The sequence below is a fragment of the Bactrocera dorsalis genome, chromosome 1, assembly GCF_023373825.1.
Source record: "Bactrocera dorsalis isolate Fly_Bdor chromosome 1, ASM2337382v1, whole genome shotgun sequence".
In the NCBI taxonomy this organism is placed as follows: domain Eukaryota; kingdom Metazoa; phylum Arthropoda; class Insecta; order Diptera; family Tephritidae; genus Bactrocera; species Bactrocera dorsalis.
In genome coordinates, this window is record NC_064303.1 from 100,222,343 (window position 1) to 100,238,398 (window position 16,056).

The following is a 16,056-nucleotide window of genomic DNA, read 5'->3' on the forward strand; positions in this document are numbered from 1 at the left end:
TTATATAGGTAAGTCAAAATATTTTAAGAAAATAATTTAAATTTTCATAAATGATTCATCAAAGTATTCATTATTATCATTACTATAACGTCTATTGAAAAAGGTCGACCTACTATAGTAAAACAAAAAAAAGTTGGGAGATCGCTATAGTCAGTGTATCACCTTTGAAGGCTATGTTTAATAAAAAAAACTAATTTTGCCAAACAAAATTTTATGCAACGTGGGAACTATGTTCATGGCTGATACACTGATTATAGCGACCCTCCAAATTTTTTGATACCATTTTTGTAGTACGATCTGTTCTTTTCTACAGAATACTCCTCATAGTCCTCAGTATCAGCGATCACCTCTTCATTCGACGAAAATTTCTTCACAGCCAGCATTATTTTGAGGTCTAAGAACAGAAAATAGTCGCTGGGAGCCAGATCTGGTGATTGTGGTGGATGTGGAAGCAACTTGAAGCCCAATTCATGGGATTTTGCCATCGTTTTCACTGACTTTTGACACTGTGTATTGTCTTTTCTTCCACTTTTTTTTCTTCGAAAATGCCCGTTTTTTGACGATTTTGTCAAATGACCCAGTAATGCTATGTAATAGACCATTTTATTGTTACTTACTTTTTAAGATAGTCAATACAAAAATATTCCATGTCCCACCATAAAGTTTTTCCACGCTTTCAAGCGGATCCATCGTGTGCGGTCCACTGGTATGACTGTCGATTGGACTTCGGAGTGATATGATGCAATCTTATTTCATCAATTTTCACACATCGACGCACGAGCTTGGGTTTATTATTAGACCTGTTACTGCAAATGAAATAAAATCATAGCTTCCTTAAGGGTATATCGAATTACGGGTCTGTTTTGTTGATGCTAGTTACTCATCTTATTTTTATTATTGCTACAAGTAAATATTGCCATACAAAACCAAGCAACCGCCTATAAAACCCTGTAATTTTTTTACCAACAGGTGGCGCTGTTTACGAGATTTTTTTATCATTATTCTTTTGTTCATTACTTCTTTAGAAAATTTGTAATTTACACCCAAATCTGAGAACTCCAAAGCAATTTCACAGATTTCTTTGAAGCGCCATCAGTTGAACAAGAATAAGTTAATGCTAGAGACCAGAAAGTATATTCAAAATAGTTTTGTCGGTTCTAAAAGTGAAAAAACAGTCGATATTCTTATTCCTGATCCTTTGTACATGGGCAGGGTTATCAACAATTTATCATGAATACTGATTAAATATTTATTTCTGATTCGGTAATCAAGCTGTTTTAAAATGATGTATTGTTTCAGGGTTATCGGTATTACCTCTATCTTGGCAGAGGCATAATCCTGTTCTCTTCCCTGATCGCAAGATTATACAAAGTTTGCATAGTCCTTAAAGCATACTTGAGGTACCGAGATGAGAGCTATTGTTATTGCCATTAAGCTGATGAGATTCCTCCTCTCCGATTATAGCACCTTTGCTCGGTCGTTAAAGCTTAATTCGTAGTAAACAGGGAATACCGTGTCGAGCTGAGGTTGACGTTTGGAAGGGATCGGCCATTTTTATGCATCATCATCCCTATGAGCGCTCTTTGATGTTAGCTAATAGTCCCTAAAGTCTTTTCATAATAGATTTTCTAAAAGATCAATATACGAAATTTAAAAATAAATTACGAAAATTTAGAAATACAAGAGTTCTCAGAACATATTGTTCTCTGCACTATTAATATATTATATGTTCTGAGCGGTGATATTACCGCAAGTTACTCCAAAATTAATATCAGTACCACAAGATATCCACATAACACAATGGTTTTACTTAGACTTGGACATATAGTATTTGGACACTTGAAGGCACTTTGAGTGAAGGATTGCTACAAAAATGCATTTGTAGAAAAGTCACGGTGACTTCAAATTGAATGGGGAATGTTTATTATTATTCGAAAGAAAATTCTTTGGTATTTATTCCCCATGAGATACTATACACTTGTGCCAACCGTTTTTCCAATCTTCGAAGCACTTCAAAAAATCACTTTTTTTTTATCTTCTTCAGCTCCTCCTCCTTTATCTCGTCAAGGGAAGCGTAACGTCGTCCTTTCATGGTCCTCTTCAGTTTAGGGAACAAGAAAAAGTCACAGGGGGCCAGATCTGAGGAATACGGTGGCTGCGTCATCCTTAGTGTGTTGTTTTTGGCCAAAAAGTCGCGCACAAGCAACGATGTGTGAGCAGGGGCGTTATCGTGGTGCAAAAGTCAATTTTTGTTCTTCCACAAATCCAGGCGTTTCTGGCGGATTGCTTCGCGCAAATTGCGCATAACTTGCAGGTAATATTCCTTATTGACCGTTCTTCCCTGTGGCAAGAACTCACGATGCACCATGCCCCTGCAATCGAAGAAAACTGTCAGTTACGATTCGCGAGACTTTTTGAACACACCTCTACTTCATACTTTACATATGACCACAGAAAAAAAGTCTAACGGTGTGGTAACACATGATCTTCCGGCCTGTCGACCGGGAACCGAAGTGTTCTCTTAATAAATTCAATAATTGATGCACCGTCTTGTTCAAAACAAATGTCACCGAGACACAAAACTGTTGGTTTTTCTGAATGAAATGACAGTCTTTGAATCTCATCATGCTGATTTTCGTCCCAAATGCGATAATTTTGCATGTCTACATATCCATTGAGACAGAAATGGGCATCGTCGCTGAAAAAGATTTGGCTCCAAAACGTCGGATTTTCTTGGAACTTTTCAAGAGCGAACTGATGTCGCCTGGGAAGGTCGAGCGGATTCAGTTCTTTCATAAGCTATATTTTGCACGCTTTAAATTTAAAATCTCGACACAAAGTGCATCAAGTCGTTCGATATGTCAGGCCGGATCGCAGCAAACAGCGTCAAAACGACTCTGCACGGTCTTCGTGTTCACCTCCAGCTATGGATGCTATATTTTCTTCACTGTGTGCTGGACGTGGTCTATTCGATCAAATATTATTCAATATTGGAAGCTGGGTCTCAAGATGGGTGATTGTGTTGCGAATAGTGCGCTCAGTAGGCTAATTATGTTGAACATAAGTTGAGCGAAGCCCTCGAAACACATTCTTTACAGAACATAAATTTTCGTAATAAAGTTCTACGGTTTGTAAATTATGCTCAGGCATTATATGACAGTTTGACATGACTCACGCGTAATCTGTCAACAGAAGGCTATAGATATCTCTACAGGTATCACTCTTTATAGAAAAGTTGTAGTTCAATATCTTGGAAGTCGGGAAAGAGGCTTACGAGCTTCAATCTCTTGGTTCTTGACTATCATTTTCAAAACGTCAAAGTAATTCGAATGTCAAATATACAAATTTCCATAATTAATCCTCAAAAATTTTTTAGCTGGCAACACTGGCGCGTGTAAATTGCGAACTGTCGACAAATTCGCCTGGACGTTGGTAATATTCAGGTTTATTGACAATTAAATTTTTTTTGCACATTTTGCATTGCTTGTCAAGCAATCATGTACTTGCCACCCGCACACACACATGCATATTTCATATATTATTATAGCCACTACACGATTACATCTGGTCACATGAAAATGGTTAAATTGGTACGTGTTCTTTGGAGGTCGCTGGCACATTTCATGTCGCAACAAATATTGTTGACTTTGTTGTTGCTGCTGTTGTTGTTGGTGCCGTGCCAAATGTGCAGGCATTCGTGATGTGACACAGCGACACGCTGACTTACATATTTATGAGTGTGTGTGTGAGTGCGTATATATGTTTATTCAAATACACGAATTTAGTTGCGTGTGTGTGTGGTTGTGCCTGGATTTAGGTGTACACGAATGCAAAGCTAATATGATTTATGGCAACTACAACGTTGTATTGACACCCGAAATCGACAAGTGCTTACAAACATATATTCCTATACAGTTATGTGCATATGTACAGTTAAGCATGTTGTTCTACAACAGCAACAATGTGGAAAGTTTTTAGTTTTGCATGAATGTATAGATGTATGTGTGCGGCAGTACATCAGCTTGGCTTATTTCACCAGCTGAAATCACGCCTCACGCAACGTTCGCCACGCACGCACACCATCGCACACATGCTGCCACCAACTGTGGTTTTGCAACCGTGCCGGGACGCGTGCTCTTGATGGCGCACTGACGATCCGGCATATAAATGCGAAATTATACACAACGTGGCATTTTTGTGGTAGATTGCTAAGCGGGCTGGCTGCAGCTCAGCGGCGGCTAGTTGGTTGCTGGTTTAGTTGCCCAGCTGCTCACCTCTTCTCGGGCTGCGGCTGCCTGTCCGCATGCTGGTTTAGATTTACTCGTATATAATGTACGAGGCAATAAATGGCAGAAATTTGGTTTATTTTGATGATTATTTCTGAAATTGGGTTGAGTTGTGGGTAAGGTATTCTAGGTATCGGATTTGTTTTGCCCAATTTTCTGAACTACTGATTTTGTCGCTGCACTAATTGTAGTGAAATTACCCCTAATAATATTGTTCAGAAGGTTCTAGTCTTGTATTTGTACTCTGCGATCTATGAAACGTAGCTTTGGGTATGTGCAGTTATTGTTTGTTTATACCCAACGTTCAAAATTAAGGGAAATGCTCTCTAGGTTCCGACGCTACTGGTATTGGCTCTAAATTGGTTTAGCGTTAAACTGTCCACTCTGATGAGGACCACCTTTGCTCTGTCGTTAAAGCTTTGTTCATAGTGAATTGCGGAGTACCGCTTGAAGTTGAGAGTATTACTTTTATGCTGGCAGGGGCGCAGGAGCTTCATCCTCACTGAGAATAAAGTTATACCGCCTATTATCGGTCGTTAAAGTCTCCTTCGTAATGAACAAGGGTAAGGCGTGAAGGTGAGGTTGACGTTTGAGAGATATAAGCTATGTTTTCGCATCAGCACCCCCATAAGCTCATTGCCGACTGTTTCACTGTAAAAATCGCCAAACTCGCTTTGAGCTTCGCAAACATATTGCTTCCATACTACTCGCAATTAACCTATTAACATAAGTGACCTTAACATGAAACGCATATTTCCTGCCTGATTCATCCGCCTCAACTCAATGTCAATCACGCCTGTTTGCCCATCAAACATACAATTACCACTTGGTTGACTCATTCACAATGTGGAGGCTATTAGTCGCCACCCATTCATTTAACGCCTCGCCTCGACTGTGGCGTTATTATTATAACCAGACATATGCCGCTATACTTTACTTCGCGTCCAACCCTAAGATAAATTAGCTACTACCCGCAAGTAGTAGTAGCTTATTCTTGTAGCTGGAAGGGCTCTAGGGGTTCGCTAGATTTTCAATAAAAATTACTGACACTCTTTTTACTGAATTACCATTATGTTGGAAATCAAGGATGACGTTCTCGGGTCGCCGAAAACTCTTCGCTGTGCATCGTTGCATGATGCTTCCGTTTCTACGAAAATTGTGCTATAAGCTGCTTATCATATAAGGTGCTGTTGAATTCATCATTCACATCGGCAATCGCAAATGGATATCTAGGCAGCAAGGGGCTTCTACATGATAGAGTTAGGATTAGGTGACAAGACCAATGGGTGACCGTTTGTTAAGAGTAACCCAGATATCAGATTATGTCTGAGTCTGAGTTTCCTGTTTACGAGTCTTGGACCTTTGAATGTATTCTTGCATCAGATGTACTTATCTGATAGGTTGGATTGTATGTGTGGACCATCTGATAGGTCGGAGTGTATGTGATCACGGAGTCCCCGATGTACTCATACCTTAGGGATCTTGGAGGTATGGCGATTAGCTGGACTGACGGCCGCTTGGAAGAAGTTACCCAATTTCTCCATTAGTCGGAATGCCGAACAGTTAGGGTCGTTTGGTAAGTTAGCGCATAAATTGTTTAGACGGGGAATGCATTTAACTAAGAATTGGGGTTAGCTTTTTATGTCAATAGTGTGTGTGTAATGTGCGTATGGTGTTCAACCCCAGATCACCATCCCAGAGCAGTATGGAAGCCCAACTGGTTTCACTGGCTCAAGTAGTTTCGTAACGAGGTCTTACCGGAGACATAATTCTGGTACCACGAGAAGAAGAAGCCCTAGAAATTCACTCCGACCTAATTTTAATACTCTAATGCGGTGTGGGACTCAAGAAACAGCAGATGTTTTTTTTGGTCTCGAAGCCTGACAAAGTATTTGGCGTGCCCGTTCCACACTGTGAATTCCAGCGTACCTGCTATGTTTTAATTCGCTGAACTATGTCAATGTTCGGAGACAGCAAGCTAGCTTGATGTATTTTCTTGTACTCAATTTTAGTACTACGGATAAATATATTTTGGGCCCCGGCGAAGTCGATTAGCCTCCATCCATTTGGGAATGTTTCATCTTGGAAGATGAATTTACCGACCGTTGTACCAACTTTGCCCACCCTGACGATAAATTCGCCAAGTACGATTTTGACATCGTGGCGGGAGCAGCTCTCATAGGTGCGCTCTAAGCATTCATGGCTGGCATCCTCGATCACATCGTCCTTTTCTTTCGTCCGGGAGTGTGCGCAAATCGGGGATATGTTGAACAACTTCGCTTTGATGCGGATTGTGGCTAGACTTTCATCCACTGAAGAAAATGCCAATACTCGGCGACGTAGTCTCTCTCCCACTACGAGTTCCACACCGAATTTACGATCCTTTATATAGCCACCGTACTAAATGCCACAAGGACCTATTCGTCTTGGTTCTTGTTCCGTCTATCGCATGTTTTGAACGGTTATGATGTCAAGCCTTTATTTTAAAGAGGACATCAACCAGCTGGGCAGCAGCACCTTCCCAATTAATAGAGCGGACATTCCAGAAATCGGAATCCTTAACACGTTTACGAGGGTGTCATAAAAAGGGGGTCTGTCATCCGGGGCGTTTTTTCACTTGTCGGGTCCCAAACCCAGCGCACAGCTTTGGGGAGGGATGTTTCGCCTTTTCACTTTAGCTCGCCTTCCAAAATGCAAGGGCGCTAACGCAATGATATGAAAGGTTATCTTAGAAAAAAATACTAATATATGTCCGAGTCAAATTTGATCTTGAGTGTTGTTTTTTTAATGCGGGAGACGATAAATGGAAAGCGTCGATAGATATCATTTAATCGTCTCCCGCATTGCTATTGACTATCTATAATGGGAGCTCCTTAACAAGCGACAAGTGACCACTTCCGGGTACGTTCGGATACATAAAAATTTATTTTCATTTTAAATGCGATACTAGAACATTTAAATTTGAGGAAAAACAAAGTCCATTCTGTGCAACATAAATTTTGTTATTCAAAGTTGTAAACAAACAAGTGAAAAAAATCAATAAAATTGAGGTTAAATGGCTAGCGAGGTAGCGAAATCAAAATGAAACCGAATTTGCACGAAACAAAATACATTTCCACACGAGAATACGCAGGTTTATACATATATACATATATTGAACAACATGAAACGAAAACAAGGAACACACACACAAGCATTCGTGTCACCGTTTTGCTAAAACATTTTTCAATTTCTACAAATTCAGTGTTTCTGTTATTTGCAAACAAAAATGAAACTAACAACAACAACAACGGCGTTAGTGAAAAAGCAGTATATCTGAATAAACAAAACCATAAATAAGACGGAGGGGGTGAGGGAGCGCGTGAAAAATACACAGTAGGCAGCGCCAACTACAACAAAAGCAACAGCAACAATTAAAAGGCAATAAATTTTCGATTTCGATTAGTTTTGAAGGCACCGCCACACACACACATATACATAAAAAGCACACACAGGCGTACACAACGAGTGCCTGTGTATTTGTAGAACAAACAGGGTGCCGATAGCTTGACAAACAAACGCCGAACGCAGCAGTTGCGCTAACAATTGTAGGCAGCAGGGGCGGGCACACATACTTGCATACATTTATGTGTGTATGTATGTATGTACATATGTACGTATATGCATAAACCAGCAAATGTCTAACATGCTTTTGAAGTGGCGTTTCGCTGTCTGGTTTATTGCACAATATTTGCTAACGCCACCGCGGTTTAGTGGGCGTTCAAGTGGGCACTGTCTTTGTCGGCGCGGCGGCGTTGGACGAAATTCGTAGAAAATTGGCAGCGGCTGTGCACAGTGATGGCCTAAAAAGCCTTTCGCCGGCAACGCCCGCTGTTGGTGGCACTGATAGGTGCTTACTCACCGTGCTAACGTGGATGGCGGCGGCGGCGGATACGGCTGGAGCAGAGGCGCATATCGACCAAAATATTACAACAAGCATTGAAAATGAAAAAAAAAAATAAAAAATAATTGAAAAAAAGAAAATTCGAAAGCATTCTTTGCGTTGCCAAGCGCTTGACACAATTTGATTTATATTTGTTGTAAACACAATTGAAAACCTTTTGCTCGCTGCCAGCTAGCCAGCCAGTCAGCCTGTGGCGCGCTTGCCGCTGCATGCGAAATACTCGTAGACACCTCCAAATGGTTGAGACAACAACTATCAATAAAATAACAGCAATTTTGGTGGAAATGCTAGCCATGCTATGCGAGCTAACAAACATATGCATGTCTATTATGTGTGTAAATACATTAGGGCACATTGATATCGAGTCCGTTTGAAAGACCCGTATGTGAATTTTTACTATCTCTTCATAAAGTGTTTCATATTTTGTGTCCCAGCGGCGAAAGCTGCACTTTAATATAAAAAATAAATTTTAGGATTCTTATAATATACACGTTGCGTCACACCCTAATGCGCATACGTAATTGAATATGCCGTGTTGTGCTATGTCAACTTTCAAAACTGGCATACAAGTAAAAAGTCACACATATATATATATTTAAAAGTTGTGCGCCAAAATGAAAGCACAAATATTGCAAATAAAATGTGTATTGCACTCTGCTGCCTGAGCTGGCGGGCGCGCGGTTGGACAGTTGAAAATATGCAGGTTTTCGAAAACAATTTGTATGCTCTTTGGCGATTTGATAATTTATGACCATGTAAATTGCTGCAGTACCAGATATTTTTGCTTTTAAAGTGGGCTTATTGATTTACTTTTATGCAGTACAAAAGAATAAAGTGTTTAATTCTATAATAATGTATGCTGTGGGCAAAAAGTAGTAAGAATTTTTTATTGCTTGTCTCTCAGAAGGACATAAAATGCATCGGCAATTTTGACGATGAGTGAATTTATTCTAAAAAGAAGTTCGATTAAATTTTGTGTATGGAATCAAATCTATAGTGCTGAGTTCGTGGATAGTTGTTTGACGCGATATGACCAGAATGGCCATCAACATCAAGTGGTGATCAATATGCCAATAAAAATGAATTGATGCTTGACAATCGACGTTTAACAGTCAGAGATCTTAGTGGCATGGTTGAAATATCGGAGAGAGCAATGAAGTCCATTTGAAAACATCACTTGAGACTAAGAAAAGTGAAAGCACGATTGGTTCTAAAATCACAAAATTTTTTCGAGGAAACAGCGTCACGTTAACTTCACAGACTTCACTATGCTTTCCGACTAACAGAATGTCATCAAACGTATTAATACTGGCGATGAGTCTTGGATCTATGCTTATGATTCGGAAACAGATATTTCAATACCATGACAAAGGTGAGCCGAAGCTTTAACAACCAGAAGAAGGTAAAAATTAATACCGAGGTGTGGTGCACTCCGAATTCCTTCCGGCCAGCCAAACTGTCAAAAGAATATTATTAGAGTGAGTTTTTCGTCAAACTTTCAACCAATGTCACCTGATTTAGCTCCGAATGACTTCTGGCTATTCAACCGGGCACAAGCGTAGTAAAGAGTCAAAGGGATTACTTAGGAGAGGGATCGACATAGATTTTGCAGAATAAATTAAGAATTATTCTATCTGAGTAGGTGTGGATATCTCTTAGAACAAGGGCTCTTCACCAGTAAGCGGTATATTGCTGTAATGATAATATTTGGCCAAAGTAGAGGGTCACTTACCATAAGGGCTTATACGCAGGATTTGCGAAAAACGTTTAATTTGAAGAAATGATGACACGCAACATTAATGTGAGTCGTTATGTAATTGGCTGGATGTAGAGTGTGCTACTGTGGGTTAATATACATATTTTTGAAGTTAAAGGACAAAATAGGTAAACTAAAAAGTCGGCTCTTACAGGGATCTCATTTGTACAGTTTAGGTCACCGGTACGTTGTGTTACCTAAACAAATTTGCCGCAATGGCCAATGTCAGTTTCAACTATGCCTTCAAGTTATTGCTGAGTTATTTTAACCTCATTCCTTTGGACAAGGGAGGAGAAAGTGTCTGGATATTTCCACCTCACCTTCCTCCATACAACTTTGACAATTTCTATTGCGACAATATGAACTCTGCCAAAAGCAAGTACTTCAGAAGATCTCTTGTGTTCAACCTTAGGTTAAAAGGATCTTACAGTCGCACAGGAGAGTATCGTCGTCCAGCACTTTGCAGTAGCCTGCGATTCCTATATGGCCAGGCACTCCTTGAGTAGATTTGAGTGCACAGTTAGCGAGAGTATTGACGTTTTGCTGTCGTGCCACTTGTGCCTGAAAATATGGAAAGCTTCTTACAGAAGTCTCTCCTTCTAGCTTCCATCTTCCATCAGTCTCTGAAAAAGCTCAGCAACTACAAGTAGCCTCTGTGAAGCAGTGATCAAGGTTTTCAGAAATGCAGTTGAAGGAGGAGAGAATTCCTACGTGTGATTGTTCGGACCCCTTTATATGCTCAGCTTTGCTTAGTCTTAGAGCTGCCTCCGCAGCAATTATCGCCAATGCTTATTGCCAAAGAAAAAAAAATATTCACAAAACGGTGTCGCCTTGAAAAAAATGTGTTTACTCCTCTGTTTTTGACTTTTTCAAATTTTTTCAAAAAGCTTAAAAGTAGAATTTTCCAAGATCCGCGACAGTCGCTATAGAGAGATGTTCAACAAAAATTTTTATCAAATTTCAAAGGAATCGGTTAATTAAAATTTGAGATATGTCAACTACCTGAAAAAGGTAGTTTCGCGAAAAACGCGTTTCACGCTTACAGGTCTTGCCACAACATTAAAACGGCTATAACTTCGGAAATTATTTAAGTTTTGTTAAATAATTTTAAGGAGAACATCTAAAGATTCGAATTTTGCAAATTCGATTTTTTTTTAATTTCTAGAGAAGAGTCTCCCCTCAAGTGGTATTGTTTGTGAAACTGGCAGTACTCTGGTGTACTGTCTGCGAGGTGTGTTAAAAAATAAATTGGTATTTCTTAGGAGAGAGTTTATTTATTCATGAATATCTATTTTCTGTACTTCAATGTAATCACCTTCAGATATATTGCATTTCCAGCTTTTTTTTAATCAAAGCATTTAAAATAGTATTTTTTGTGATCTTGTTAAGCTCCTCTTTCGACGCTGGCCTTATCTCCTCAATCGTACGGTAGCGTCGTCTATTTACGGGCCTCTTCAGTTTTGGGGTAAAAAAGGCACAGTGGCCAGGTCTGAGGAATACGGTGGTTGCGCAAATTTTATTGCGTTGCGTTTGGTCAAATAATCTAGCACAAGCAACAAATCGTGAGCAAGGACCTTTTCATGGTAAATTTTTGTTCTTTATCGGCCAAAAGACCCTTGAATATGATTATAAGATGTTTGGCCAAAACTATCTTCTTCACGTCCTTTGTCATTCATATCTGCTCGAGCCTTTGAGAATACATTATATCACCGATAAACAATGCTTTTGTCAAAGGTAGCTTCTGAGCAAGTGTAGCCGTTTCGAGTGCTCGCCATCAGACGAGTCCATTATAAAGTATTATTGGTTAACTGCGGTTTCGTAGAGCCAAAACGCCACCTTTTTTGAAAATATTTTGAATCTTAAAATAATTAAATTTACTTGAAATAAATGTTAGCGTTAGTTGAAAAAATTTTCGATACCGCACTCGTCATCGATTTCGTTTTCAAGTATTTAAACAAAGATAATTTGGCGGCATATATGGTTAAAGGTACGCTTCAATAGGATAACGAGATCAAATTTGGATGACTACGTATCTAAAAATATGAATGAATGGATGCTTATCTGAAACCACTAACATTTTCAGGCTACGAAGCTATGATGTTGGCCGATTCTGTATTAAATCATATAGGCAGCAAGTTTTGATAATATAAAAAAATAATTTCTTGGCGAAACATCTTGGAAGATGAGCGCTTTTTACAAATTTCTGTAATCTGTGTTACACTTTGAACAAGCTACTTTCCCCCTGTTCACCCCATGAGGCAATATTTTAATTGCTAAAGTTCAAATGATAAAACTTCGCTTGCTTCAATTTACTTATTAACAATTAATTTTATTTTATTTGCAATTTTTCATTTAATGAAAAACGCTTGCATACATTTGATGCAACAACAACTACACATGCCCGCATGCATGCATTCGTGTATCGCCATAATTAAAAATATGAAAGTAATTAACGCCGAATGCGCGTATGCATATGTGTGTGTGTGAGTTCACACAACTCATTTGAGTTCAACTTTTAGAGGCAATTAACCAGCAATTTGCGGCGGGTTAAAAAGTTGCACATGGCCAATACATCGCTTTCCGCTTTCGAAATTAAATGGGTCAAAAGGACACAACAAAGGTAAAAAAGTGTTGCGCGCAATTAAAGCGCTGGGCTTAAGAAATCTTTATTCGAAAAGAAATATGTGCATACTTTACTGCTGCGGCTGAATGAAATGTCTTTGCACGCGGGCTTGTTAATTGGCAAGAAGTGAGTTTGGAAAATATGGACTTATTCAATTGCGAAAGCCGAGCAATTCAGCTGAGTGGCACTCAACGCGCGCAGCTAAGCTACTTAGTAATTGAATTACAACTGCTTGTAGACAAGCAAGAACACCGCTATTTATATTTGCATAACGTGTCAGCTGTGCATGAGGCGAAGCCAACAAAAATTCTAAGCATATTTTAAGGCGACGCGCACTATTTGCGGCGCGCACTTAACCCTACAAGGTGTCTGTAAGTGAGGAAAAAAGAAAAATCATATTTTTCTGCGTGTGTGTGTTTGATTTGTGTAGGCACTTGTTACGTACCAGCGCGTTCGCGTGTCAAGGATAAGCACAAGCGCCGCAGCGCCTAAATGTAGGCCAACTAAAGAAGCTGACATCTTCGCGTGTCTTCAATGCAAGCGCAACGCGAGTCAGCGCAGATAACGGTCACAGCAATAAATGCAAATATAAAAAGCACGAAAAGGGTGCACAGTTATATAAGTAACTGTGGCGCGCGCTCTGCAAAGGTGAGTGTGCGCCTAAGTGCGCCAACTGAGTAAATGTGGAAATTAGCAAGAAAATTACATACAAAAACATTTTTTCTGTGCGCTCTCACCTGCGTTCAAGTGCCACACTGTCGACGTATGCATATTCATGTTGCTGACATGCATTTCTTGCACACACATACACACACACTGTGGTTGGCGCGCGTTTGGCCGCGGTGCATAAATAGCACCAAAATATCAACTGTGGCAACTGTGGCAACAGTGGCACACATAACCGCCCTGCTGTGGCATCTAAATATGTAAATGGGGCAAGCACAGCAGCAAGTGTTTGTCGAACAAAGCATTAGCGGCGGCCGCGGCGGGGGGCACGCAGTCGCCGCGTTGCCAATCATGTCTGCGGACATTCTCATGCAAAACAGTGTAACGAATATTCGACAATGAACTGCAACACGAAGGCAAGTGCAAATTACACACATGCCACACTCACACATACAAAGTTGAGCATATGTGTGCCGTTGCAAGTGCATGTTGCTGTTGTTATCTTTAGTGTTTACTGAGCTTTTTGTTGTAGTCGCTGCAGCTGCTGTCCTTGCATTTCAAATATAATCTGTTGAGGCGTCTGTGCGGCTGTTTTGTTGGCATCCTTACTGCCGCACACTTGCTTTGTGTTGTTTGTTTATGTTGCTGCGGCAACACTGTTGTTGTGCTTGTGTTGCTCATCTTATTGTAACAATTGTTGCTGTTCATCTGTTGACACTGGTAAGCAGCCATGGTGTTAATGCTAATCGCAGGCATGTGTGCATCAAATCAAATATCTTGTGGCTTTGAGACCAAGTAGGAAAATTTTAGTCAAAAGGTTTTGTCATCAATGGTTTAGTTAAACTTGTATGGTGGCTAAATGCTGTGGTTGGGATGAAAGGAATATGACTTGGGCGATTAACTCCTGTAAACCACGCAAGTACACCAGGTCGGATGGCATCATACCAGCGCAGCTGCAACAGGCTGTTAAGGAATCATGGTCACGAAACTGTCTGGCATTCACCTATGCGATTTGCATTCGACTGGGATATATTCCGGTGACCTGTCGGAGAGTCAGAGTTACTTTCAACTCGAAGGCTGATACGAGACCACACGTTACGGCCAAGAATTTAAGGTCTATCAGCCTCTCCTGCTGCTAAAAGCTCCCACGATGTGCTCAAGAACTCCAGGCCCATCAGCTTTTCCTATTTCATACTTTTGAGAGGTTAGTGGACTGTCATATAAGGAGGCGAGTTACCATATATCAATAGTGCAACACGCTTATCGTAACGGTTGGTCAGTGGACACTGGCCTGCATATGATCGTATCATGGCTTGAGGAAGTCATAAGGCTTAAAAACTCTTGAGCATCGTGGCTGCTGGGTGATTACCTGTGCAGACGATGATCCAAGCAAAGTTTTTGAGTACCGTGTACGAGTAGTATCAAAGCATTGTACCAATTGGGCGACTTGCAGTGACCACGCCATTGACTGAAATGACTCGAACTGATATGGTTTTATTTACTAGAAGATGCAGGATGCCGGACGCGCCAAAGCAGCGGATGGAACCTGCGGTTCCAGTGAATCACTTACGACTCGTCCTAGATAGGAAGCATTAATGGAAGCCTAATTTTTATTAATATTTGTGTAGACATTCGAAAATCCTCTTACGCTGTCCACATGCCCGAGATTGAGTTGTAGGTGGGTAGAGGCTATTCGAGGAGCGGTGCAGTGAGCTTCTTTACGGATAGGTCAAAGCCTGTTGGAAAGGTTAGTAGAGGGTTATATTGCCAGGTACTCTCTATCAACTCTGTCTTAATGTCTTCTGGCCATTGTCGTTTTTTTAAAGCCGAGGTTGCGGCCATTAAGGGGGTAGTAGATTTATTGCTCCGGAGTGCAGCCTCTGCTCATTAATCGTGCATTCAAAGGAATGCCTCGTTATCAATGACATAGAGTCGCTTTGTGATAAAAATAGTATGGTTGCAAAGTCACAGCGGAATTGCAGACAACTGCAAAGTAGAATAGGAGCGGGATGGTGATTCCCTCTCCTCTTGTGTTCTCACTAATCGTCGATTCTGAGCAGGTAGAGGAATGCGGAGTCGCAGGCAACTGTAAAGCTAATGGCTAACATTAAAGGGAATTTACTTCAACTATCAGTAGAATAGGAACGGGTCGGTGTTATCATATCCCGTGTGTTCTACTACGGGATAGCTAGGCTTAGCGAGCAGCCCAGCGTTGGGCTACAATCGGCGCAGGTGCTGTCGCAACGTCCTTTTAGTCCAAGATTGATTGCAGGTCAAGTGTGAGATCTCTTTTCCTTGAGTACGTCTAGGCCAATATTCTTAAAAGACGTCATCTGTAGAATTGGATGGAAGAATACTATTCCTAATTGATTCCAGCCAAATTCCAAATTTCATGATTATGTCTCGTAAACTGGAAAACATGGAAACAGACAAGCATTTAATTCCGATCGTTCAATTTATATGGTAGCTATGTGCTGTAGTGGTCCGATATCAGCGATTTCGATAAATCAGCTTCTTCAGGAGCAAAGAACGTGTACAGAAAAATTTTAGAGTGATATCTCGAAACAAAAACCACCCTTTTTGTATATACAAACAGATGCACATGTCGAAATCGACTCAGCTCGTCACGCTGATCTCTTGTTAATATATTTTTGAGGGCCTACGACGTTTCTTACTCAGCGAACTAAATATACCCCATTTAGGCTATAAGCAATATTAATTTCCTACAGGGAATGCATACACATATGAATTTAGTGCTGTAATGGACAGTGTTTTTTTTCAT